This window comes from Phacochoerus africanus, chromosome 3 (assembly GCF_016906955.1).
Source record: "Phacochoerus africanus isolate WHEZ1 chromosome 3, ROS_Pafr_v1, whole genome shotgun sequence".
In the NCBI taxonomy this organism is placed as follows: Eukaryota; Metazoa; Chordata; class Mammalia; order Artiodactyla; family Suidae; genus Phacochoerus; species Phacochoerus africanus.
In genome coordinates this window covers 189,145,221-189,172,327 of record NC_062546.1, presented here as the reverse complement: position 1 = coordinate 189,172,327, position 27,107 = coordinate 189,145,221, and the positions used below count along the sequence as shown (strand labels likewise).

The following is a 27,107-nucleotide window of genomic DNA, read 5'->3' as shown; positions in this document are numbered from 1 at the left end:
AAGGGAAGGAAACTTTCCTATAGGGTGGGAGAGGAACCTGGCCAAATACCTTTCTTTATATGGGGCAGGAGCAGAGTAGGCCAGGTTGTTCAGGAGGGACTCAAGAACCCTATAACTGTTGCAATGGAATGGAAGGGGAGATACAGGTCTGGTGATTTTTATCCCAGCAATGCTGACATCCAGAGATTCTTTGAGTTTGTCATGTTGGAGAGGCCTTGAAGTCTCAAAGAGAGCTTCAGTTTTCTGCTACCTCTTGGCTGGAGGTCATTCTCAGCTCCCAGAGGCCCCCCACGGTTTCCTGCCACATGACCTCTCTGCAGGCATTCACAACATGTCAGCTTGCTTCTTCAGTGCCACCAGCGAGAGAGAATCTGTTGAAGCAAATCTGTTAGCAAATATCATCATGGGAGTGGCAACCCCTCACCTCTGGCTGATTTTGGCCCTTGAAGTCAAGACATGGGTCTTGCTCACACTCTAGGAGAGAGGGGTATGCAAACCTGTGAATAGGAGAAATCTGGGATTGTGGAGTATGGAGGGAGTCATCCTAGAGTCTGTCCCACCTCCTATAGTACTTGTGTGTTTATTGACCTGTGTGTTTATTTTGTATAGCTGTATTAAAACTGCATAGCAGACGGTGAGGAGGTTAATTCATGCCCAAGTTCAAGTCTCAGCATGAATATTTCAGTTTTGTATGATCTCAGGCAATTTTCCCAACCTTTGTGTCTCAACAGCTAAAATCAGGATGGTAAGACTATCTGCCTACAGAGCTGCTCTAAGGATCACATGATCATTTTAAAGCACTTAGAATAGTGCCTGGAATATATTAAGTGCTCATAAATCTTAGTGAGTGTAAAATATAAATACATAATAGAAAATATTTAAAGGCAATTTTTTAAAAATATAAATAAAGTTCTAATGAGTTCTTCCCACACTCTAGGAAATGATTTTATATGCCTCCTATGTCCACAGACTCCACTTTGAAGACCGCTGTATAAGCTACCATGCAGGCTTTGGAATCCTGACCAAAAAAACCATTCATAGGTGTAACAGCCATTCGTTTATAGGAAATCGAAAAATTCTACAGCTGGAAGACAGCTTCTGGACCAGACATTTTTCCCAACCTCTCCCAATTTACAGATAAGGAATCAGAAATCCAGGGAAGTTCAATGCTGTGCTGGAGGCTGCATGGCTCCAGCTATCAAAAGAAGAAGGAATCTTCCTTGGAGCTCAAAGAAAAGAGCCAGGAGACAAAAGAAAGTCCTGTGTTATCAGCCTGCAGTAAAACAATCTAAACCCGGCTCAACACTGTTATTCTATACCAGGATATTCCTAAAAATATCTTACCAATTTTGGTGATAGCCGCTTTAGATGTACTGTCTGACTTCCATAGTAGATTTGAAAAATACACCCTTTCTAGAAAAACCAGAAAAGAAGTTGTGTTGAGTTGATAGGTGTGAGATGTATTTATTGAAGATAATCCCTATTAAAAAAGAATAATTAAATTCCACTTAATCATAGTGGGATGATAGACAATGTACTACTATTATGCGAGTCCAGTGGGCATTGTCAGATGATTGGATTCCCGTTTAGGGTCCTGCATAATTATACTTCCTATCATGGCAGAGGCGTTGGTGCCTTTTGTTAATCAGTATCACTCTAAACCACTGTGGGACATTCAGCCAATCAGACTGCTCAATTACTGTGGTTGAATTGTCCTGACCTCATGAATATGAATAGAGGAGATACACAATAGAGCAGTACTTTTAATGACAATGAAACTGCCGTGAGGGATGAAAGAAAGTATGGATTTAAAAAAATAATTAAAATTGCAATGAGAAAAATCATAATTAGCCATGTGGATTACATATATTTGTTCAAATGTTTCCCAATTGCCTTTTGGACAAAGAGGCCAGAGTGAATCATTTTCTACTTCATTTCCTCTAGCTATGGATGTCCCGATTGCTGACAGCTGGACCCAGTTCGCATTTAAATAACATAAAGATCTATGTAAATATTTGGAAAACAGAAGCAGAAGGATAAGAGTTCAGATATCCTCTTAAACCAAGTGTCATAAGGTTTAACTGGAGATATAAAATTTGAGAAGTGCCTGGTCAGTGTCATGGTTCAAAGGCAGCACAATGGGAAGGGTGTCAGTCAAAATTCGTAGAAGGAATTCCCTGATGGTCTAGCAGGTAAATGATCTGGTGTTGCCACTGCTGCAGAATAGGTTTTGATTCCTGGCCCAGGAACTCCACGTGCCATGGGTGGGCCAGAAAAAAAAAAAAAAAAAAGAAAAAACAAAAAAAAGAAAAAACAAAAAACCAAAATGAAACCGACGAACAAACCAACAAACCAAAAAAACCCCTCAGAAGTGTGGCACTAAACAACAGTGTGAAGGAAGGGATTATATAAAAGATGTACTATTTCCTTAATGATTCCACTTTCACCTTTTTCTAAAAAGTGCTACACGTTTTCTTACAAAGATGCAAAAAAAAAAATAGAGCAAAATGACATAAATTAGAATCAAAGAAAAAGATAAAAGGAATATAAGCGTCAGGTCAAAAATGAAGACGTGGATTGAGTCAATGTACGAACATACATACCATGAAGTTTTACATAGAGGGGGTTGTGATGATCTGGATTCATTCATGAAGTCCCAGAAGTTGCAAGGGTTGCATAAAGAAAGCAAAGTTATCAAGAAGATGTTCCTTAATAAATGCCCACTCATTGGTCTTCTTGCTTCATCCTGGCATCTACTCATCAGCTGAGTCCTCTATCAGTCTCTCCCTGATTGCAGCAATTGTACAATGCAAACAGAGTAAATTATGCAGTGAACTTGCAAATCCAGAAAAAAGATAAGGAGCTTCATGAAGTAGGTGAAAGTCAGAATAGATAACTGCTTGAATTACAAGCCCATGGCAAATGCGGGTCTGGCAGAGTTAGGTTAGTTAACAACTAAATAAGGGGAACCGGGTGAGGAAGACATCACTGGTGTAGGCTTCAGAAGCGAAAGATTTGAATATCAAAGGATTAAGAAAGGCCTTTGGGAAAAAATCTATGAAGGTCTTGAATATTTCTACAGAAATGACCTTCTATATCTTACTATGAAAGTCAAATGTGAAAGATGTCTTACTAAGCTATCATATAATGTTATCAGAATAAAATGCCAAATAAATAATCAACATAACAGGTTTTGTTTGATAAATCAGTGCATAGTTTCTCAATGTGTTAAGTTTAGAGAAAATAAACTTTTACAATTTTAATTTTGCTTTTTGAGATAAAATTTCTACCCATCCTCTCTATCCCCACCTCCTCCCATCCCTCAGTCCCTATTCAGTCACCAAAAATATTTGCTAGAAAATTTTGGTTTCTGATTTAAAAGCTTTTTTAATATTAATTATTGCTAATAATTAAGTGCCTTACATGCTTGTAAGAGTGGAACCCTATTTTTTCAGTAGCAAAATCTAGAAGCAAAACACAATCAGTTAGATGATTCCTAATGTCCTTGAGATAAAAGTAAGTTAGTTGCTCCGCTTTGAAAAGGCACATTTATTCCAGGGGCCAAACTTGGAACCACACATCCAAGACACAGTGAGATGTGAAAAATCGCATGTTCCTGCAACAAGCACGACCATGATTTCCACAGGTTTATGTTTTTATTGTAGCTCATAATATAAGCTAATGGCTCCTCAACAGAGCCCAGTTATTAGGCAGATAAATTTTATTCAACACTGATGTGTTTTTGCCTGAATGACCAACATTTCGGTAATCTAGTTTAATGCAAGAATGAATTTTAGAGTTGGTAAAGCAATGTTTCCTAGAATGTGTTCCAGAAACACTAGTTCTGAAATCTCCTTCGGAACAAAAAGGAGGGGTGGGGAGGGGAAGATGCATAGTCAAACAAATTTGGAAAAGACTGCATATTCTTCATGGAGATTTGCAGGGCATAGTATGCTGTTTAAGAGCATAAATCGGTATAGCATTGTGTCAAGAGCCCAGACTCTGAAGTCCAAGTGCCTGGGTTTTATCCTGGATTTTCTACTTATTAGCTGTTACCTAGGTCATTTTATTAATCTCTCTATACCTCTGTGTCTTTATCTATAAAATGGGAATAAAAATAACAATACCTTCTTCATGAGGTTGCTGTTCAAGTTGCTTTATCATATAAAGTGCCCGATGCCAGAAACTGCTCTGTATCAGCTGTAGTTGTCCTGCACAGTTGCCAGAGTAACATTATTGAATTCCATGTTTCACACTGTATTTGATCACAATAGCCTCTTTTCTTTCAGAGAACAGCCATTAACATGTTGGAAATAAGCTCTGTGAACATTCCAAAACTGTAGTTTTGGGGTTTTGTTTGTTTGTTTGTTTTTGCTTTTTAGGACTGCACGCCTGGCATATGGAGGTTTCCAGGCTAGGGGTCGAAATGGAGCTGTAGCTGCCAGCCTACACCACAGCCACAGCAACACAGGATCCAAGCTGCATCTACGACCTACACCAAAGCTCACGACAACACTGGATCCTTAACCCACTGAGTGAGGCCAGAGATCGATCCTATTACTAGTCAGATTCGTTTCTGCTGCGTCATAATGAGAACTCCCCCAAAATGCAGTTTTTAAATAGTGTGCATATCACAATCACTTGTAAAACTTTTTTAAAAATAAAATAACTACCCTCTTCCCCAAACCAAGATAACGATTCAGTGAGGTGGAGTAGGCATGATTATCTGAATTTTAGAGAGTTCCTGAGGGAGCCCAGGATGGTTCTGAACCTTTAGTGGGAGCAGTGGTCTTCAGGGTGGGGCTCTTGCCTTAGTGTCAACATCACCTGAGACCTGTTAGAAGTGCACATTCTTAGTTCACACTTCAGACCTAGACCTGGGAAACTCTGTTTTGGGATCAGTGATCAATCACCTCCAGGTGATTCTGCTCGGAAAATACTAATGGGGGTGGGGGGGGCAGCAGGAATGAAACTGACTACCCTTCAGTCATTACTTCACTGAACTTGTCTTTGCTGAATTTTCAGAGTTGTGATAGATTTCAGGTTGATTTCAATAAGCCTGAGATTATTCCCAGGTAAAGAAGAAAAGTATCTATTTTGTCAATTAAATCCAGAGCCAATGGTCGTAGAAATCAACTGAGCTTGGTTCAAAATTACATCGTGTCTACAAGGACCTGCATCTACATGGAAGGTCACCTGGGGTGGTTTCATACAAGGTCAGTTTAGCTACACTGCAGCCCTGTATCCAAGAACCCTGTTCCTTGTGTGTATGTATCTGGGTTAGGACAGGCCACAAGAAAAATGTGTAGAAGGTTGGGAAGGTAGATGTGAATGAAGCAGCAGTGATCACTCTTTGAAGGTCAGTGTCAGGTGTCAGGTGCTGTTGAAGCCTTTGCATGTTGTGGCATGTCGTTGGTCTGCCTTCCTGGCAGAGGCTAACACCACTCCTTATAGTTGTTCTGCCTTCCTGAATCTCCTCCTTCATCTTCTCCAGGCTGGACCCAGTGAAGAGCCTGATATCTTCCATAGCCATCCACCTCCTTGGGGTTAAGGATGTGGGTCCCAGTTAGTCCCTACTTCCCTTTGCTTCTTACACACATTTATTGCCCACCCTGCTGACCTGTGGTGATCTAAGCCACATCCCCCAGCCCTTAATCAATGCACAGGCAACTGCCATTCATACAATTCTAGACCAGCCTCCTTGGCAGGTGTTGATTAACTTTTGTCTTTGATCCTTCAACTGCCCTCCTTTCAGACTTGGACTTACCACTTAAAATCACTGAACTTTTACACAGAAGTGTATGCTGCATGTGTATTTATTTATATGAGTGTGTTTTCTTGCATAGCAGGTCTATACGACTCTAAGCAAAGGGTTTTGTATCCTACAAAAAGTTGCAATGAGATTAACTGTATAAACAGCCCCTCAAGACAGAAAGTGTTCTAAGCTAAAGAAGGGAGAAAGAGCAGGTCGTATCTTAGTCTTATTGGTGGAACTATTAATAATAACTGAGCCATGGTGGGTGTCTACTTTGTGTCAGGCCTTGAGATAAATGCTTTTTACCAATCATCATTCAATCCTGACAACCCTATGGGATTGGTACCCTCCTTTCCTCCACTGTACATACCAGGAAACTGAGGGTCAGGAAGGTTCCATTGCAGACCAACCACTATGTAGTTTAGGATAATTTTGTTACGCCTCTTCCCGATCAGATGGGAAGAAAGATCTGCCTCATTCAGTAAACCCCATTCCTTCAATTCCATGTTCATTATTCAGTTAAACATGTCACGATTTACCCATCCTTCAATAATTTTCTTTTCTTGTTGTGAAAGTAAAATATTTATTGAAGGGAAATTGGGCAATTCAGATAAGTGCAAAGAAGTGAATAAAATCACCCAGAATCCCATCAATTAGGTAATTTCTTTAAAAATGACTTTCTACTGCTTCTACTTCCTATAAAAATAAAATCCATTTTTATAGGTTTTCTCACTTTAAATACATGTCTGTTCCTATTAAACATAAGATGATTTCAATTTCAGTTTTATGTAAGAGGGGACTCCTTGGTGTGAATAGAATTGTCTAATATTTGAAATGCATCTATTTGGTTAATAGTTAACATGCCAAGAAAAGTATGTAAGACAATAAAAAAATGATGTGGTGGAAGTTGCCTTCAGTGGTCTCTGATCAGTTTTTACTTGCTTTCTGAGAACATCTTTTACACTCTTTTATTGAGATGCCACAAAGTCACTGGGGCTGAGATTTATTGTGGTTAATATGCCCTTCAGTAATGCTACATTTTAGTAGGAAAAGCTTATAAGGTTCCCTCTGACATAAAATCCCCATGGGTTCCTGAGATCCCCCATCGTAAATGGCTCCTTTATTGGAGAAACTAATCAGCAGGTCAGTGAATAGCAACAAGGAAGATGAAAAAATTTTTTGCACCTCTTTGTGTTTTCAAGTGATATAAAGATGAGTAGGTTCCAAAAGTATAGATCATGTTTCATTGAGAATTTCCACCTCTTATTCTGTAATCTTGCAAATGATAAACTCAGCAATGTCATGGTGGCACTGTGCAATTATCTAAGAGGAAAGTGAGAGTCGTCCTGCTGTGTGAGTAGCAGTCTCCGGGTCAATGAATTAGATGAGTGCACATGCCTTCACATGAGCGATTCAGGTCTGTACCAGGCTATCTCATGGTATTAGACTCCAAGAAACTAAAAAAATGAAAGGAGATCAGGAGAAGAAATAAAAAGAAGGCAAATTTAAAGAAAACATAAAGATGACTCCACTTATATGAGGTATCTTAAAGCTGTCAAACTCATAGACGAAGAGTACAAGGATGTTTGCCAGAAGCTGGGAGGAGGGGAAAATGAAGAATTGTTCCGAGGGCATAAAGTTAGAATTTTGCAAGATGACTAGGTCCTAGAAATCTGCTGCAGAGACCTTAGTTAACTAGCGTGCACTTAAAAACTTGTTAGGGGGGGAGATCTCCTGCCAACTGTTCTTAACACACACACACACACACACACACACACACACACACACACACACAAAAGGGAACACAAAGAATCTTTTGGAGGTAACAGGTATGTTTTTTACCTTGTTTGTAGCGATGGTATCACAGGTGTATTCATATATTCAAATTCCTCAAAATATATTAACCATGTACAACTTTAGTATGTTGAGTATACCTCAATAAAGTGGAAAAAAAGCCAAAAAATACCTACTTCTCTCCTCTGCACCCAAAGACAAGAGCCATGTTAAACTCATGTTGGTTTGGCCAACGTGATTTCCTGAGGCCCCTTCCCTCACTATTGCTTTGATTCTTACCCTAGTGAGTATCTCTCTACTCAGCTTTTTTGGGTCCGATTGTCTATAGTCTGAAAATGGGATGTTGTACAGTTTACATATTATGTCCTCATAGATTTGGATTTAATGATGCCAATAGAGACACCTATTTTTTTTTCCCTAGGCATTTAGCTTTTAGTTCATGTAAGCTTCCTGCTTATGGGAACTTCACCTTTGGCTGTGATAGCTGATGCTGTAATAGGGAATGAATTTAGCGAACCTAATGTATGTGAAATCCTTATCAAGCATAATTTCTCCTTAAAAAAGATCTCTTTATTAAAACAAACGAAACTCTTAAAGAACATAATCAAAGACCACAAAGTATGATTAAAAGGAGGACGAAAAGCTGCGTACATTGGCCCACCTGCCCTCTGGGAGGCCTCCGTGCCACTTGGGATCCAGTTGAAATTGCTTCAATCAATTGCCCATCCCCGGAAATCTGAACCCCTGTATTTGCTCTGCGTATATACATTTCCCACATTCTCTGCCTCTAGGATTCTGCTTTCCTTTTGAGCCATTTTTCTTCCTCATTATATCTTTTTCAAAGTGAAATATAGATCCACTACTGGTTTCTAGAACAATAACAAAATCACTTGCAAAGTTGTTGTGTTTAATAAATTTTATCGAACATCGAGGGGTACCAGAAAGATATTATATGTTCAGCCCATAAACTTTGCTCCTTGCTCCATTCTCTTCTTCTCTTTCCTCTCTTCTCTTCTCCTTCAAGATGCTCACTCTATTTTATAGAGCAATCTTGGTGCCTTTTCTGAAACCGGAACACAGATACCAATGCTTTACACAGGGCAGGAAATGAAAGGTGGGGACAGGAAGATTCACTTCCTACCTTGTGCTCCAACCCATGTATGTTTCCAAGTAAGTCAGTTTTCTCTCAAAGTTAATTTTTAAATTAAAGTCCGCTTTATAGTTTATAAAATGCTTAGTTCTTCAGTATATAGCTTGATGATTTTTGACAGATTTACCTGAATGCTACTTGAATAACCATCCCATTATTATTCATCATTTATCAAGAGTTTTTCCTTTTTATTTTTAAGCAGAATTGCCTGGTATCGATATGTATTCTGCAATTGATGGACATTTGAGTTGTTTCCAGGTTTCCATTTTTAAAAGTTTTTTATTAATTTATTTTTAAGGCTGCACCTGCGGCATATGGAAGTCCCAGGCCAGGGTTTGAATTGGAGCTGCAGGTGGCAGCCTACACCACAGCAACAGCAATGCCAAATCTGAACAGCATCTGTGACCTACACTGCAGCTTGTGGCAATGCTAGATCCTTAACCCACTGAGCAAGGCCAGGGATCGAACCCACAACCTCATGGATACTCGTTGGGATGGTAATCCACTGAGCCACAAAAAGAGCTCTGAGGTGTCCTCTATTTTGAAAAAGCTGACCTGAACATTCTTGAACAATTCTTTCATAGACATGCGATTTTATTTATCTTGGATAAATACCTAGGAGTGCAATTGCTAGGCTATAGGGCCGGTGTATGTTTAACTGGATAGGAAACTGCCAAACAGGTTTTCAAACTGGATTTAGCATTTTAGGTTCCCATCAGCAGTCTAAGAGAGGACTAACTGTGCTGTATCCTCAGCAGCACTTGGCATTGTCAGTTTTTAAAATTTGGGTCCTTCTAGTGGATGTGTAGTCCTGTAGCTCTGTAGTTTGAGGAGAAGTTTTCATGCCAGCTATCAAGGTAGTTACATTTCTTCTACCTGTTACAAAACCAGACTTCAAATGTTATTAATCACCGTTTAGTATTATTTCCCAGTTTCAGTATAAGCCAGTATTACCCTGAAATATTTTTATCAGAATTTTTTTAGTGTTTTCCTTAATGGTTCTGGAATTACTAGTTAGCTTTGAGACAAGAGCCCCACCTACAATTTTCCCTGTAGCCATTTTTTTTCTGATAATGACATTAAATTTATTAAATAAATTAATATTTAAGGCATGGCATATAGAAAGCATTCAATAAATGGCAGATACTTTATTTCTAAAGCTGTTTTTTAATTTTTTTATTTTTAGCCTTTTTTTAAAAATTGGCATATAGTTAATTTACAATGTTGTGTTAGTTTCAGGAGTACAATAAAGTGATTCCTTTTTTTCTGTATTTTTCATTATAGGTTATTACAAGATACTAAATGCAGTTCCCTGTGCTATACAGTAGATCCTTATCATTTCTCTATTTTATATTTATATATAAAATATTATATATATTAATCCCAAACTCCTGATTTATCTCTCCACCTACCCCATAGCCAAATTCTCTACTTCCTATTTAAAAAAGTTTTTTTAGAAAATCATTCTCTTTTAGAGATTTTTTACTAAAATATTTACAAATGAAATGGTATGACAAATGAGACTTGCTTCAAAATAATGTAGAGTAGCATAACATTGTAGGGTTGTTGGTTACAGATAAACAAAATTGTACATAAATTCCTAATTGTGGAATATGAGTTTGGGTACACGAGGATTCTATTTTTATGTATATTTGAAATTTTTCTTCATGAAAAATTAAAATACATTTTTTGATTTTGGTTATTTATGCACCACATTATTTTACCAATTTATTTTTCTTTTATGGCCTCCCTGCTGCAAATGGGGTTCCCAGGACAGGGATCAGATACAAGCCACATTTGCAACCTAGGTCACAACTCTAGCAATGCCAGATCCTTAACCCACTGCACCAGGCTAGGGATTGAATCTGCATCCTGGCACAGCAGACATACTGCCAATCCCATTGCACCAGAGCAGGAACTCCTCACCAATGATTGTCGATGGCTAATGAGTGTACAGTAACATTGGAAATGGAAGCAGATAAAAATCCTGGATCACAAACAAAATAGCAGGCCATGAAGCAGAACTGAGTAGACAATTGTGGCTAGACGTGGCAGTAAGATGCAACTATGGAAAATAAGTTATGTCACAAAGCAAGATGACAAGAAAATACCCTCAAAGGGACACAGGTGAACAGCTTTTGCATGCTCTCTATGGCTGGCAGATAGAGGTACAGCTGCCCTTGGAACTGGAGTTAGGGCCCCAGAAGAGGCTGGGATTGGGGGAAGGAGGATGGGGGTGGGGCGGTAGAATCAGAATATACATGTGCCAGGCTTAGATTCCTACAATCTTAAAAGAGTGATATGAAAACTGGCCCCATCTTCCTGGTGATAAAGCTCAGAGGCAAGAATGATCAGTTTTGCATCTCACATAAGGGAAAAATATGTCTAGTCTCCAGGGAAAGCACAGTTTTTCCTAACACACAGGTCTGAAAATATATAGGTATACATATATACATATACAAACACATATAGACAAACCTACACAATATGTGTATGTTAATATATACATATGTAAATATATGCATATATACACGTACATAACATTTTTAATTAATTTATTCTTTAATTTTTAAATATGGGAATTGCCCTCAGGAATGCTGAGAGCTGGTTTAGGCACAGCATTAAAAACATTTTGAGCCCTCCAGCAAGGGCAGATAGAGGGAAAAAAAGAAATGTTTTAAACCCCAAACTTTCTACAGCATTTGCATTGCTAAGAAATATCATTGGGCTTGGCCTCCTTCAGTCCTCAGGTCCAATGTGTCCCAGCCTCCTGGCTACCCACTCAGGAACAACTGCCTTCCAGTGGTTGAGAAGGATAAGCCTTTTCTTCCCTTCCCCTGATGCTTTCTGCAACTCTCTGTTCTTATATTCCCCCAATCCGTGAAAACACAAAAGAATAAAAATAGTCGATAATTTCCTAGCTTGCTAAAAGCAAAGTCCTCTCACTTTCTGTTTAATTGCTCAGATCTCCCTTTCCTAGTAGGAATTTACTTGCCTGGTGGCCTGTAATGATTAATTTGAATGAATAGAGAATTCAGATCTCCCTGGGAGTATAGAAACCCTCTAGTCTAATTCCTTCCCTTTACAGAGGAGGAAATTGAGGCCAAGCCAGGTTAAGGGATCTTATCCAAAGCCCCCAGCCAATCATGGCCAAACCCTTACATAAATCCAGTCTCCTGGGACTCGGTCTCATGTTTGTTCCAGGAAAGAGGCAACCGGTCCCTTGGCACATTTGTGGGTTCCCTGCAAATTTTACCCCCTGACCCTGCCTGCCACATGGATGCTCTTCTTTAAATTGGCCACATTCTTTTTCATGAACTCTTTCAACTGAATAGCTTGAAAAGCTGATTACAGAAATGATTTTAGCTCAATCTTGGTGCAGAACACGCAGGGAAAGGTCAGGAACAGTTGTCCTACCTTTCTCCTCTGTTATGCCAGAGGTCAATTCCTCCACACGACACATGCCTTGAAATACTATCTGTTCCCCTTTTAAAAATAATGTAACTACCAAATACTGAACAGTGACCCTTACAGCATGGGGTTCCATTGCAGCTCTCCCAGGATGCTGCCCTCTTCCTGACATTAGCTGGGAGAGGAGCGTGTCCAGCAGGGGGCAGCTTCGCTCACTATGCTGTGTGGGAGCTGGTGGAGTTCAGAAGGCCTGCAACAGACTAGAAGGGTGGAGGGGCTCTCAGGCTGAGCTTGATGTTCATGCAGATTTCCATGAACAAATGTGTGTCTTGCCCTTGAAGGAATTGTGTTCGGGTCTGGGTTGCAATTCCTGGATGTGTAAATGTGGCTTAAGTGTCTGACCTACAGAAATAGAAATGATGATGCTACTTTCTTCACATGACATAGCAAGAGCCTGGGCTTAGCATTTCTATATCAGGTGGTCTGAATCAACCATCCAAAGAGTTCCATTTAACTCCACAGGAGTTAAAGAGAGTGAGGTAAAGAGAGTGAGGCACAGAGTGGTTTAAAACAAACAAACAAACAAACAAACAAAAAACAACAACAAAAAAACTTGCTCAAGGCTACACAGCTAGAAACTGAGGAATGGTAGAGCTGGAATTAAATGATCTGAATCCAGGCTCTGATTTTTACCACTTTAAACCTTCTCTTAATGCCTTTGCAGCTGTGGTTAGGTCTCATTTTTGTGTAAGAATGTGTACAAAAGAAAATTCACAGACTCACAAAAACATAGCGCTGGGTTTTATCACTTTTGTTGACATAGTTTTTTTTGTGATTTCCTGGGAAAGGGTCAATGCAAATATTAGAAGTAAAAATAACAGTCCATTCTTATTTACTCGAATGGAGAACTCTACTGAAGATTTGTTTCTGAAATACTATTCGTGTCCTTTGATAAAGGAAATATATGGAATTGATCCCTTACAGAAGAATGACTTTTTCACCATAGAAAATTCTCACCCTAGATGTTGAAAACATTTATATGAAATCACACATCTTGAGGTATAAATACCAATGAAGTGCTGAGTAACACAGGGAATCTCAATAAGTTTCAGTCGACACTTTGTATGTGGCGATGTAACATCTTGGCTTTGATCGTTTGGGAGGTAAGTCAAAGGCCCAAAGAGTTAGTTAGTTTGCCGTGTCATAAATCTGAATCACATGAATTTACTAAATATCCTTGGGGACAACAGACCTAGCTCATGGCTAACACTTCAGCTCAAGAACAATGAGGTTAACAACAACAGGTCATAATGGAATTCTCATCCTGGGACAGACATGGAGCTATCTTTTGTGTTCTTGATTTCATTCAATCCTCAAAATAACCCTCTGCTTACTATCACTGGTATTTTTTTTTTTTTCTGTTTTATGGAAAAAAATAACTGAGGACTAGGCAAGTCAAATTGTCTAAGGACAAGCTACTAGTGAGTGTTAAGGCTAACTAAAAGTAACTCAGATCTGCCTGAACTGCAAGGTCATGCTACAGCTTGTGGTCTTCTATGCACTGTTACATACTAGCTAGTGATAAAAATAATGTGTTTATTTAGAATAAAAATTAAATTTACTAGTGGGTGTATTTGGAACAGTGTTTCAATAATTCAACACACATTGATTGATCGACTTTGTGCGAGACTTTGTGCAAGGCCTAGAGGATGAAGCAGAGACAAAATAGACACATTCTCTATCCTCAGGATTTATATTTGGGAACCAGGGATTAGCATTAAAACAAATAATTACAGAAATAACTTGGGAAATGCAAGTGCTAGCAAGGAAGAGTAGATGGTGCTGGAAGGTTATATTGCAGGTACTAGTTTCAATTGAGAAGTGGTCATCCTGGGAGAGAGAAATGTTTACCACCCACTGAAAGGGTAATTACTTTGTGAGGTACGGATATGTGTAGAACACAGGAGAGACTTAATGGAAATGTGACTCAGGAGAAAGTCCTAAAGTCATGGGGACCGTCCTACACTTGCAAAGATAGGGATTCAATGTGCCCTCCTAAACATACACTCGCAAAAAAGCCATGTGTCTACCATATGTAATTATGCACATGCTGGTCTATAAAGAACAGCCGACTGACTCCATGAAAGACTAATAAAGGACAGGAATTTAGCTTCTTGGAGCACCTTTGCACCTGCAGTGAATGAGTCAAATTAAATACACTTTGAAACAAATGAAAAAAAATTTAGCAAAGTACCAAACTCCAACAGTTTTAAATGTAAGAATAAGTTAATATTTACTCAAGCTGCCCAAAGCTTCTGCCTTTCAAGTATTGCAAGCAAAATAGCAAAATGATGTGCTGTCATTTAAAATATTCTTCTTGGAGTTCCCGTCGTGGCACAGTGGTTAACGAATCCGACTAGGAACCATGAGGTTGCTGGTTCGGTCCCTGCCCTTGCTCAGTGGGTTAAGGATCTGGCGTTGCTGTGAGCTGTGGTGTAGGTTGCAGATGCGGCTTGGATCCCGTGTTGCTGTGGCTCTGGCGTAGGCCGGTGGCTACAGCTCCAATTAAACCCCTAGCCTGGGAACCTCCATATGCCGTGGGAGCGGCCCAAGAAATAGCAAAAAAAAAAAAAACAAAAAAAAAAATTCTTCCTTAGAACTATCAAGTGTGCCCTTCTACCCTACTTCCTTTGCCTGTCTAGGTGATCAGTGCAATGGATATTTGTGTATCTTTTCAGAGTTTCTAGGTACATACATGCAGCTATGACTATGTAGTTTTATTCTTGATCATTTGTATAAAAAAGATATCTTACTATACAAATTGTTCTTCACATTGCTTTTTTAGCTGTTATCTACCTATCTAGGAGATTAATTTCATTCTTTACCCTTTTTATCCTTTTTCAAGCTACATAGTAGTCCATTACATGAATCTACCATAATTTATTGTATCAGTAATCTCTTGATAAACACTAACATTGTTTCAGTTCTTTACCAACCACAACCATTTAACAATGAATGATCTTGAAAATATCTCTTACTTACGCGTGAGAATATCTATGGTATAAACTCTAGAAGGCTCACACACTGACTCCTTTTTCTAGTTATGGCCAAATATTCCTGTTTCTGTTGCCCCACAACTTTCCAACTAAGCATGCATTATACTTTTAGATTTTTGTCACTGTGATGTGTGAAAAAAATGGTATCCCATGTAGTTTTACTTTTATTTTTTTTTATCTTTAGTGAATTCAGTGTTTATTTTGATATGTTTAAGGACCATTTATATTTTTCTACCAGGTCATATACTTTTTTTTTTTTGTCTTTTCTAGGGCTGCACCCCTGGCATATGAAGGTTCCCAGGCTAGGAGGTTCCCAAGCTGTAGCTGCCGGCTTATGCCAGAGGCACAGCAACATGGGATCCGAGCAGCATCTGCGACCTATATCACAGCTTATGGCAACACCAGATCTCCAACCCACTCAGAGAGGCCAGGGATCGAACCTGCAACCTCATGGTTACTAGTCAGGTTTGCTAACAACTGAGCCATGATGGGAACTCCTACTATCCCATTTTGAATTAAATCACTGCTTTTTTCCTAATCAATATTTTGTTTTGTAATATATGCAAAATTGACTATATATCTGTATACATGTATATTATATATATTTTTAATACTGTAATAATTGTAAGCAACTGGGATAATTTGCCTGAGCAAAATTGATTAAAATAACTCAAACTCAAAACAAGTGCATTATGGAAATGAAGATAAACAATTCTTCAACTTGACATAAAATTCTTTCCAAGTTTTTAAATCAATTTGAACCATGCCTCTTGTGGTCATGGGCTTTTTAAAGCACCGTTTGAAGAGAGGAAAACATATTAAACACATTACATTTTTAAAAAAACAAAAACTAGAAAAAGAAAGAGAGACACTTTTCCATTCAGTCTCTATCATATGGCTTCGGAATAACAATTGATCTTTTAAGTTCAATCTGTGACCTACTCAAAGAAGGATTTATTAAAGGATGATATTAAGTGCAAATAGTATTAAGTGAGTGACGAATCCCCCAGGGGGTGATGAATCTATTTAATTATCTAAATCTGCTTATTTATTTTCTTGAACTCAATCTAACCAGAATTACAGATTCTTAAAGTAAGTGCACAACACAAGCCAGTATTTGTCTTCATTTAGTATGTGATAACCGTACAAGCAGGTCTGTTCTTCCTTTTTACTGGCGCGACCACTCTCCCTCTGTGTTGTATAAGACTTGGTTACTGGTCGAGATTCTCAAGCTATTGAAGGGCAGATCTAGCACTCTTGGAAAGCGTTATTACCATCCATCTCATAACAGAGTCTTTGGCCACTGTGACTCTAACAGGAATCTCACACAAGTGCTCTCAGTCTAATGTGAAAGCCCCAACTAATGGATAGATGACTGTGGGGATGTTTGGTTAATTCTAATTCTTTGCTATTGACATTGCACCAGAATAATATTAGGTCACATGGCTTTCTTATCAGATTGGTCACTTGATCAATGGATATTCCATCTCAAATCTTGATGCTTGTATCTTTTAATTTTTTTCCTTTTCAGATGTATTATTGAATAGGTTCTCAGGCTGTGGAAATTCTAGAGACAGTTATTTTTAAAAATTGCTACTACATCTGCCCTTTGCCACTCTTTAGGCTTCTCACCAGCCAGCCATGAATTCTCAGAGATAATGAGCTCTGGTCCTGTGCATTCAATTCCCTAAGTGCCCATGACATATCATCAAGGCTTATAGAGACATAGCTACATCCAATTTACTTATGGAATTTCCCTATTTTATGGTGGCTTTTGATTCTCCAATGATCAGTGCCTCTTATTTTAGATAATATGTGACTCTCTTTATTAAAAAAAAAAAACTGTCCGTTAAAAAAAGTCTCCTAAATTATTGAGAATATTTTGTCTCTTCAATGTCATTGATTAGGGACATTTAAAATAGATAAACTATGCAGTCATAAATATACTCTGATAGGCAATACAAAGATAATAGAGGACATGAAAGAGTTCAGTTGAAATCAGTCAGCTCATTAGCATGTGCTGATGATAATGTCTATTTCGATGAAGAAATCTCAGGTATTGAAAGCATAATGACCACCAGGAAGAAGTAGTCTGCCCTTTCCCCACTCCCTGCACTCCTTTCCTTTCCTTTCCTTTCTATTTCACACCCTACACACAAAGAGAGCCCACTGCTCTTTCATGTTGCAGAGGCCACTGTAATTTTTCTTGACACAGCAATTACTTTTTAATCTGGTTAGCACAGACTGTAGTGGAACCAAGTTGTAAAACATCACTTCTTGTTTACCCTTTTATTTTGCTTTTAATTTATTGCCTTGATTTCAATCCCTTTTATAAACTCATTAAAGCTCAATTAGTCAATCATTAATCAATCCTATTTTATTTTGATAGTATGGGGAGTAGGGAGTATAGTTACACAGTATGTCTCTATTTCAATAAATTTTGTGATAAAGAGCAGATTATTCTAGGCTTTATTGTTCTATGGAAAGGGAAAAGTCTATGCAAATAAAGGGAAAATCTCAAGAGGAGAGGTAAAATCATAACTTGGTGTTATAGCGGGTAGGAAATGGGTGGTACATGCAGCATTTAAAACATACAGCAACTTCATGAATTTAAATCGATTAGTGAAGATAAATGAAGAACTGTCACTCTCTTACTAGCTGGGTTCTCTTTTATAAAACTAAATCTCAGAGCCCAAACCTTCTATTACGTTTTGATAGAAGTTTACAGTTTTAAAAAGGTTTCTACACACATGTCTTCATTTGTGTTTTTCTCAATATGACTCTTAGGATAGGTAGAAGAAGGCATTACTTTTTTCTTCTCTTAGGTGATGACATTAAGGCTCATAAGCAATGCAAGAAATTTGTTGAATATCTTACAGTTTTCAAATGGAAGATCCAAAAAAACCCTATATTTTGGTGCCTTGCTATATTCTACTCCATGCCATTCTGAGAGTGAAGTTCCCAAGGCTTTAATCTATGTTTGGCTCTTTTATGTATTCGTGGTGGCTCCCATGATTGCTAAGTGAGCTTTTCCTATTAGATTGGATTGGATGAAGTCACACTGGGATTCTCTGACCATTTTGGTTCTTGGCAATGGTGTATTAGTAAATCATTCTCAAAAAGAAAAGACAAAAATGAAAAACTGCTTTGGATCATTTTTTGACTCCCGAGGTGTAAGTACTATCACCATGACTGATTTGAAGCTTAACAAAAAGGTCACTGAACTTAGAATTGGGAAGAAATGTACATGAGTGCTTCCCCTAAGCCAGTACAAGCCAGCCAAGCACAACAGCACAGCACTTCACTCTCACAAATAAGGCATATAACTATGAGTTCTCTGAGGGCACAGATGCAATATTTCAAAAGATGTACTGTGTATATATAAAGCAAATTTGATCATTCAGCAAATATTTTCAGAATGTCTACAACATATAAGGCTCTGTATTGAATTCCGTGATGGTATCAAGGGCAGGATCTGGTCTGCCTTCAAGAATTGTATAATCTAGGAGTTCCCATTGTGGCTTAGTGGTTAATGTACCTGACTAGTATCCATGAGGATGCAGGTTCAATCCCTGGCCTCGCTCAGTGGGTTAACGATCCGGCGATGCTGTGAGCTGTGGTGTAGGCTGCGCTCAGATCCCTAGTTGCTGTGGCTGTGGTGTAGGCTGGCAGCTGCAGCTCCAATTCAACCCCTCGCCTGGGAACTTCCATATGCCACAGGTACAGTCCTAAAAAAGAAAAAAAAAGCATAATCTAATGAATCTAATGAAGGTAAGAAACATATATACAATCAATAATAATTCAGAAGTCTATCATGAACTATAACAGTGGTGCATTGGAATAGGGTGTGAATATATTGTTAATAAGAGAACTGGTGAAGAGAGAAGGCAGAGAAAAGTTGCAGTTGTACTGAGCAACAAAGTTGTGACAGTGAAGAGAGTTTCCTCCATTGATATACAAATGAAAGCAAAGGATAAGTTCTAAACATCCACAGTTGGTGAAAGAATAAATGCAAGATTAAACAAAATGATGGGTGAGGAAATTAGCCTCAAGAAACCATCTCAGAATAGTGTTTCTCAAAGTATGGCCTGAGAGCACTAGTATTGAACCACCTAGGGAATTTTTTTGAAGTACATAAGTCTCGGGAGCCCATCTTGGGCCTACTTTCAGAATCTCTCCAGTTCACGATGCACAGTAAAATTTGAGGACCACCATGTATCACCAGTGCAACATTTCAAAAGAATTCAAGTTAAAAAATATTAGTTTGGAGACAAAAGATTCTGCAAGCAGCCTGGTATCTGGGTAGGAGGAAGAACACACTGGAATATGGAGACCAAGTTGAATTTGGGCGATGGATGATGAGGGTTGAAACTAGAGTGGAGGGCAGGAAAATGGAAAGGATCATGCAGATTGAAAAATATATTTCAGGCCCAGAGTTCTCAACCTTGAGCCCCTAGACATTTAGAGGGTAACTACATGGGACCTGGGAGGTCTGTTTATCCTAAAAATGACCTATAAAATTTTGTACACCTGAGTGCATTATTCTATGGAAAATGTTCATAGTTTCACAAATTCTCAAAAGCATCTATAAACCACCCTAAGCTGGAAAACTATTGTTTTAAAGGGAGAACTGGAAGTTAACTCTGTAGGTACAGTAAGTTAAGAATCCGACTGCAGCAGCCCAGGAAATTCCATGTGCCACAGATGCGGCCATTTAAAAAAAATAAGGCAAATCTGGCTATGATAGAGAATTGATTAACTAGGTTGGAGAATGAGGGGAGGAGTCTAAGGACTTAGAAAAATAAAATAAAATAAAAAATCCAATAGTTCTTGCCCTGAAATTGGTTGGGAAATTGATTATATTATTAGTCAACATAAGGACAGTGAGAAGAGGCGTTTTTGGAAAATAAAACAAGTTATGCTTTTTCCAGAACCCTCTTAAGATAGTTGTATTTATCATTATAAAAGTGTCCCTGGGAAATGCTATAAAATTGGGTTGTGATGATCACTGTACAACTATAAATGTAATAAATTCATTGAGTAATATATAAAAAAATAAAACCACAGGTGATTCCACCTGGCAGCCAAGTTTGAGAAGCAAAAAAAAAAAAAAAATATATATATATATATATATATATATATATATATATATATATATGACTTTAGTTTGCCCTGTTTTTGATGACAACTTCAGAATGGTGGAGATAATTCTAGTATAGAACCCAGGAATTAACATGAAAGAAAGGGTGACAAATAATTCACCAAATATATAGATCCCCATCTCATTGAAAAAGATATCTCCACAAGCCAGCTTCAATAATGGGGAATATCACAGAAGTGATCAATTCAGTCAGAACCACAAAAAGGCAGAGAGGAAATCTGGCATGTATTTCCTATTTGGACTGGAACCCCACTGATCCAGGAGGCAACCACCAGCTGTACACAGACCTTGGAGTTCATGACTAGAGGACAGTGTAGAGGTTTACAAATGGCCACATGGTGGTCCTAGGACATCACAGCCAGGAGGAAACATTCTGTGCCTCCCAGCATAAGGGAGAAACACACTGGTGTAGCACTGGTAAAAACAGAAGTATTTCCTTTCTGTGTCCAAAGGTCCATGAGCATCCTGCAAAGAGTTACAGATGCATAACAGATTTCTAGGAAGGAAAAAATACATGGGGATCTGAAGAGTGGCATCTACTTTTGTTGCTAGAATAATCATGCTATTCCCCAATAGGATAATCAAATAGATGACTAAGAAAACTGCAAAAAGAAATGAGTGAAATTGGGGAATATCAGCAAAGCCCAAGAGAACAAATGCAATCATTATAGTAAGATTTGTTTCTGTAATTTTCAAATTATTTTCTCTATGTGGATTTACATTTCTTGACTGCATTTTGTTCTTTTATAATTGGATATAGACATAGGCTTTGGCACAGTAAATTCTTAGTTACTTTGTTACACTTGTCTTCTGTGATTCTGGGAGATTTGATGTGAAACCAAGAGCTATAAACTCATCTGCAGAAAAAAAAAATCAATTCAATAAATAAATTGCTTTAAAAAAAAAAAATGTCCCTGAGAGTTCCCATCATGGCTCAGTGGAAAAAAATCTGACTAGTATCCATGAGGATGCAGGTTCGATCCCTGGCCTCACTCAGTGGGTTAGGGATCTAGTGTTGCTGTGAGCTGTGGTGTAAGTTGCAGACCCCGCTCAGATCCCTCATTGCTGCGGCCATGGTGTAGGCCAGCAGCTGTAGCTCTGATTCAACCCCCAGTCTGGGAAACTCCATATGCCGCAGGCGCAGCCCTAAAAAGACAAAAAAAAAAAAATCCCTCAGGCTCATAGGAAGGTCATAGGGCACAATGACAAATTAATTTTTTCAGTGATAAATGTTTATTGGGTGTTCTTTTACAAGTTCTTTGCACTTCTCTGCCTACTCTGCCTGCCAGACGTAAAGATTGTGCTCAGAGATGTCAAACAATTTGGAAGTGTCACCGAGCTGATAAGATATACATTTGGGGAGTTCCCGTCGTGGCGCAGTGGTTAACGAATCCGAATAGGAACCATTAGGTGGCCGGTTCGGTCCCTGCCCTTGCTCAGTGGGTTAACGATCCGGCGTTGCCGTGAGCTGTGGTGTAGGTTGCAGACGCGGCTCGGATCCCGCGTTGCTGTGGCTCTGGTGTAGGCCGGTGGCTGTGGCTCCGCTTCAACCCCTAGCCTGGGAACCTCCATATTCCTGCGGGAGCGGCCCTAAGAAATAGCAACAACAACAACAACAACAAAGACAAAAGACAAAAAAAAAAGATATACATTTGGAATTTGAATGCAGCAACACAGAACAGATGCTGACCCAGAAGTGGAAGATGCAGATGTTTGCCAGCTTCAGAGTAAACTCCAAATCCATAGCTGTATATGGCATTCTACAGATTCCTCAAACTGATTTTGAGGAGAAAATTGTCCCCCTCCCCAAAATGTTATTTAAATATTTTTCCTGCTTTATATGTGACTTGGAGGTCACATTTAATTGAGAAGTGAAAAGCAGTTCCATTTTTAGTTACCACAGAAAGATATTAAAAATTTCTATAACTAATATACAAAAAATTAATTCTCACAAAAGTCAAGTAACTATTACTATTCTAATTTTACAGAAAAATCAAGATTCAAACTGTTAAGTGACTTTACTAAGATGACTAAACTAATAAATGGCAAAGACAGAATTCAAATCTCAGTGATATTCCCAACTGGCTCAAGACCATATCATGAACTTCTCTAGTACAGGAGCCACCTTGGCATTCAGCAGTTGAAAATGAGATCCATTTGAGCAAAAGCCATTTGCACAATGAAGAAGTTTAACTTCAATATCTATAGACTAGATTATGTACACATATTTAAGGAGAGTTTTCTCTTGGATGAAATCAGAAAAGGGACAATTGCTAAGGCAAAAGATACTGGTGAGAACATCATCAATGTAAATAAGAATTTCCCTAAGTGTTCCAGCTTCTCTTGGGGTCAACTCTGCACCAAACTCAATGCTCTTTCTCTACCCTTTTTGCTTCTGCTCATCCTCTTCTATTAGGAAAGTCATCAATTTTATTTGAAAGCACATAAATTAAAACTCACTGCAGTCGAAATATTAAAAGACCCTATGCGAGGTTATTTGAACAATGTGATAAACATGCAGTTTCATTACAACAATAAAAATAGGCAATTGGTAGAAGCATGTAAAGATTTGAAAGCAGCCTGTTGAGTGTATAAAGCTATATTTATTTCCAAAGTTATTTTCCACTGCCTTATGTTGCTTGAGAGGCCAGAGTAGCCAGTTCTAAGCATTTTATTCCCACTTCTTTAAATAGATGGCTTCCTTAGGGTAGAGTGAAAAGAATTGAGAAAAAACACAGCAAGACTCTGATTGTATGTTAACTTACTTTCTGCTTAACTAGATTGTCCCAGTTGAGGGTAGAGAAAAGAGTTCTTGGTAGGAAAATGAAAAGCTGAGAGTGGTAATTGAAAGGGAAGAGGAAGTCTGCTTGTTTCTCAGCACACTCTACTGAGGAGGGTTTCATATTGTGATCAGGAATTATAAGCATATAAAATGAGGAAGAAGATTATGACAACACAGACCAAGGGAAAGGTCCAGATCCCTATGCAGTCAAGAGCCTGTATCACAAGAACACAAAGCAATAAGGATGCAGTGCGATGTCTTTCTTCTCTATTGATTTTACTCTCAAAAAACATATATACTGACGTTGCTATAATAGAATTTAAAAATGGACTAAGTCAAATACTCCATCAAGTCAATAAATTTTCATGTTGGAAAGGACTTATTCTTCAGAATACCGTTTTAGTCTTTCACCAGTTTTGAGAGAATAGTATCTAGTTTTTGGTTTTGATTTTTTTCATTCCAGATTCTCTTTAGGGAAAGCCAAAGGGGCTATCATCTCCTGGGGAAAGACACAGAAGCTCTTTCCCAAACTTTTGGAAGTCCTTCCTCCTTAGGTTTTAACAGTCTCACCTCTAGTCTTGAACTCATCTTCAGTGATGCTCAATCCTTTAACTCTTAGTCACCAAGCCTTCAACAGGGCTCTCACGTCCATCCCTGCCTTCCTTCTTCCTTTTTAATGAACCTGAAAACAAGTCGGCATTGCTACATACCTGCCTTCCTCTAACTCGTCCCCAAACCTATGCCCTGCATAATCAATTTGGACCACCAGTGCTTCTCTCATCATAGATCTTCCTTCAAAAGATCTACAGTAGGAGTTCCCGTCGTGGCGCAGTGGTTAATGAATCCGACTGGGAACCATGAGGTTGCGGGTTCGGTCCCGGCCCTTGCTCAGTGGGTTAACCATCCGGCGTTGCTGTGAGCTGTGGTGTAGGTTGCAGACGCGGCTCGGATCCCGCGTTGCTGTGGCTCTGGCGTAGGCCGGTGGCTACAGCTCCGATTCAACCCCTAGCCTGGGAACCTCCATATGCCGTGGGAGCGGCCCAAGAAATAGCAACAACAAAAAGACAAAAGACAAAAAAAAAAGATCTACAGTAAATATTGCATGTGGCATCAAGTCCAAATTCCTTCATTAAGTTTTCAAGGCCACTCAATATTTTCCCATTATACTTCTCCAATCTTATATTCTCCTCTCTTACACTTAAAGCCTAGGTATCGTCAGAACAATCTCCTGTCTACACTGTCACTTTCCTATCCTCCAATACTACTGTGTCCTCCCATGTTTTTATGTATTTGTGTTGCTCTCCAGATTTGAAATTCCACCTTTTCACTATGATACACTCAAATGCCAAGACTTAAAAAGTCCAGTTCTAGGATTATCTCTTCAAGGTGATAGTTTCTGAGCTTGCCAATCTTCACTTACTCCCTTTCTCTCTGAATTATAAAAGCACACTTAATATCCACACCAAACAACTCCTCTCCCTTGATCAGTCACCACTGTTTATCCTTCTGCAGTTGTTTTGAGTAAATTAGCATTGTCAAACATCCACTTAAATTTCTCAAGGACAGAATAACTGCATATCATCCTTCACTATAACCTTCACAGGAAAAGGCACTTAATAGGAACTCAGTAAATTCTTAATGGTTGACACATAATCCACAGATCTATAATTTGGACTGAGGTAATTGATCCTCTTCAGTATGCAAGGTATACGCCTATGGAAACCTTTCTGATGTCTTATGTTGAGACAGAAAAAGTACTTTCCTATAGAGAAGCACCTGTGAACAGCTGTCCAGTGTTCTAAAACAGTCTTCTGACAAGTCCACAAAGACCTGTCTTGCCTAGGGAAATTTTTTCCCCTCTAAGCCAACACTGAAGAACAAGGACTTTAGAATTGAGATCTTTTGGGAGTTCCCGTCGTGGCGCAGTGGTGAACGAATCCGACTAGGAACCATGAGGTTGCGGGTTCGGTCCCGGCCCTTGCTCAGTGGGTTAACCATCCGGCGTTGCCGTGAGCTGTGGTGTAGGTTGCAGACGCGGCTTGGATCCCTCGTTGCTGTGGCTCTGGCGTAGGCCGGTGGCTACAGCTCTGATTAGACCCCTAGCCTGGGAACCTCCATATGCTGAGGGAGCAGCCCAAGAAATAGCAACAACAACAACAACAACAACAAAAAAGAATTGAGATCTTTTGTAACTCAAAAGAAAGAAGCATATTCATTGATGAATATCATCTCTTCTTTCTAAGATTGTTTCCAGTTCTTGTCTAGATATAAAACCAGAGCAGTGATGCATGGGGTTAATATTTGCTCATTTGTTAAGAGATTTGGGAAGAAACCCTTCCCAAAGTCACTCAATATGCTGTGCCGTTGAAAGGGCCAAAGAACTGAAATGTCAGAATGGCTGTGACCTGTAACAAGTCCCCTAACCACTTCAGTAGAGATCCTCCCTGTAATGAGGCTTTTACAGCATATTTGTACCCTGACAGTGCTCAAAATGGAGATCTCAGAGGCAAAATGAGTATTTGGCTGCAAATGAGAAGCTAAACCTCTTCTTAGCTTTGCTGCTTTCTTTTGGAATCTCTTTTTCATTTAAATAAACAAATTAGACATTCCGAAACTCAAAGGCCTATACAATGAAAGCAGTTGCTGTTCATGATGGATTAGTCTGAGGTTTAAAAAGAAGGCCAAAAAAATGCAAAACAAGCTGTCATCTCTCATTATAGGAGAAATAGATCACAGGTGACACAGCTTCTGTTTCATCTGTGGGAGGTTAAGAAGAAATACATTCACAGAAGAATACATTTCACTCCAGGTATAACAGGTGGGAGGTTCCCGGGCTGTGTCTATATATTATTCTTTTTGAGAACATGTATACACCCCCTGAAATTCTAGCTGCTTAGAATATTTTTCATCTCAAAACTCAAAATCAGGCTCAGATTTATTGAGAAGAACCCCATGATAACTTCCATTTATAATATGTTTTCTAAACCCGCGTACACTAAAAGACAGCAGTGGGCCACTTTGTTCATAAAGACTCAAATAGTTTAAATGAAATGAAGTCTCTCAATGTTGCTTTCAGCTTCCTTACATGAGTTAATTGCTTATCCCATCAAGCACGTGCAGGTCTATAGGGTCTATATGTTTAGGTTATTGGTCTGAAAAATGAAGTCTAAGAATTTGCGGCTTTAGTTCAGAGCATAGTAACAGACATAAAATGTGCACAAAGACTTCCATGGAGTAGTTATTTACCCTCTCAAACACGTTGAGGTTGTCTGTCTGGAGTGGACTATGGCAGCTTCCACCAACACTGAAGAGCTGATATGTACCTCTTGGGGTTAGAAACAGGACCAGAAGAACTGCAGCCACTTTCTAAATGATCCCCTTGCCAAGCAGCCCAATCTTTCTAAAGAATATTTAAAGCCCAGACCAATCTTTCTAAAGAATATTTCTAACCAGCTACTCTACTGTCTACCCCAGTTCTCCACTTCTATTAGAGTTCAAAATGCCTACAAAAAACTGGTACAGCCACTATGGAGAACAGTTTGGAGATACCTTAGAAATCTATACATAGAACTTCCATATGACCCCGCAATCCCACTCTTGGGCATCTATCCGGACAAAACTCTACTTAAAAGAGACACGTGCACCCGCATGTTCATTGCAGCACTATTCACAATAGCCAAGACATGGAGACAACCCAAATGTCCATCGACAAAGGATTGGATTCGGAAGATGTGGTATATATACACAATGGAATACTACTCAGCCATAAAAAAGAATGACATAATGCCATTTGCAGCAACATGGACGGAGCTAGAGAATCTCATACTGAGTGAAATGAGCCAGAAAGACAAAGACAAATACCATATGATGTCACTTATAACTGGAATCTAATATCCAGCACAAATGAACATCTCCTCAGAAAAGAAAATCATGGACTTGGAGAAGAGACTTGTGGCTGCCTGATGGGAGGGGGAGGGAGTGGGAGGGATGGGGAGCTT

General features: G+C 38.9%; 1 pseudogene; it reads right to left on the bottom strand.

The window, feature by feature from the left end:
• LOC125121993 (olfactory receptor 10AG1-like) overlaps window positions 1–21,062 on the bottom strand; it is a 30,297-nt pseudogene extending 9,235 nt beyond the window's left edge.
• Window positions 21,063–27,107: the final 6,045 nt, after the last annotated feature.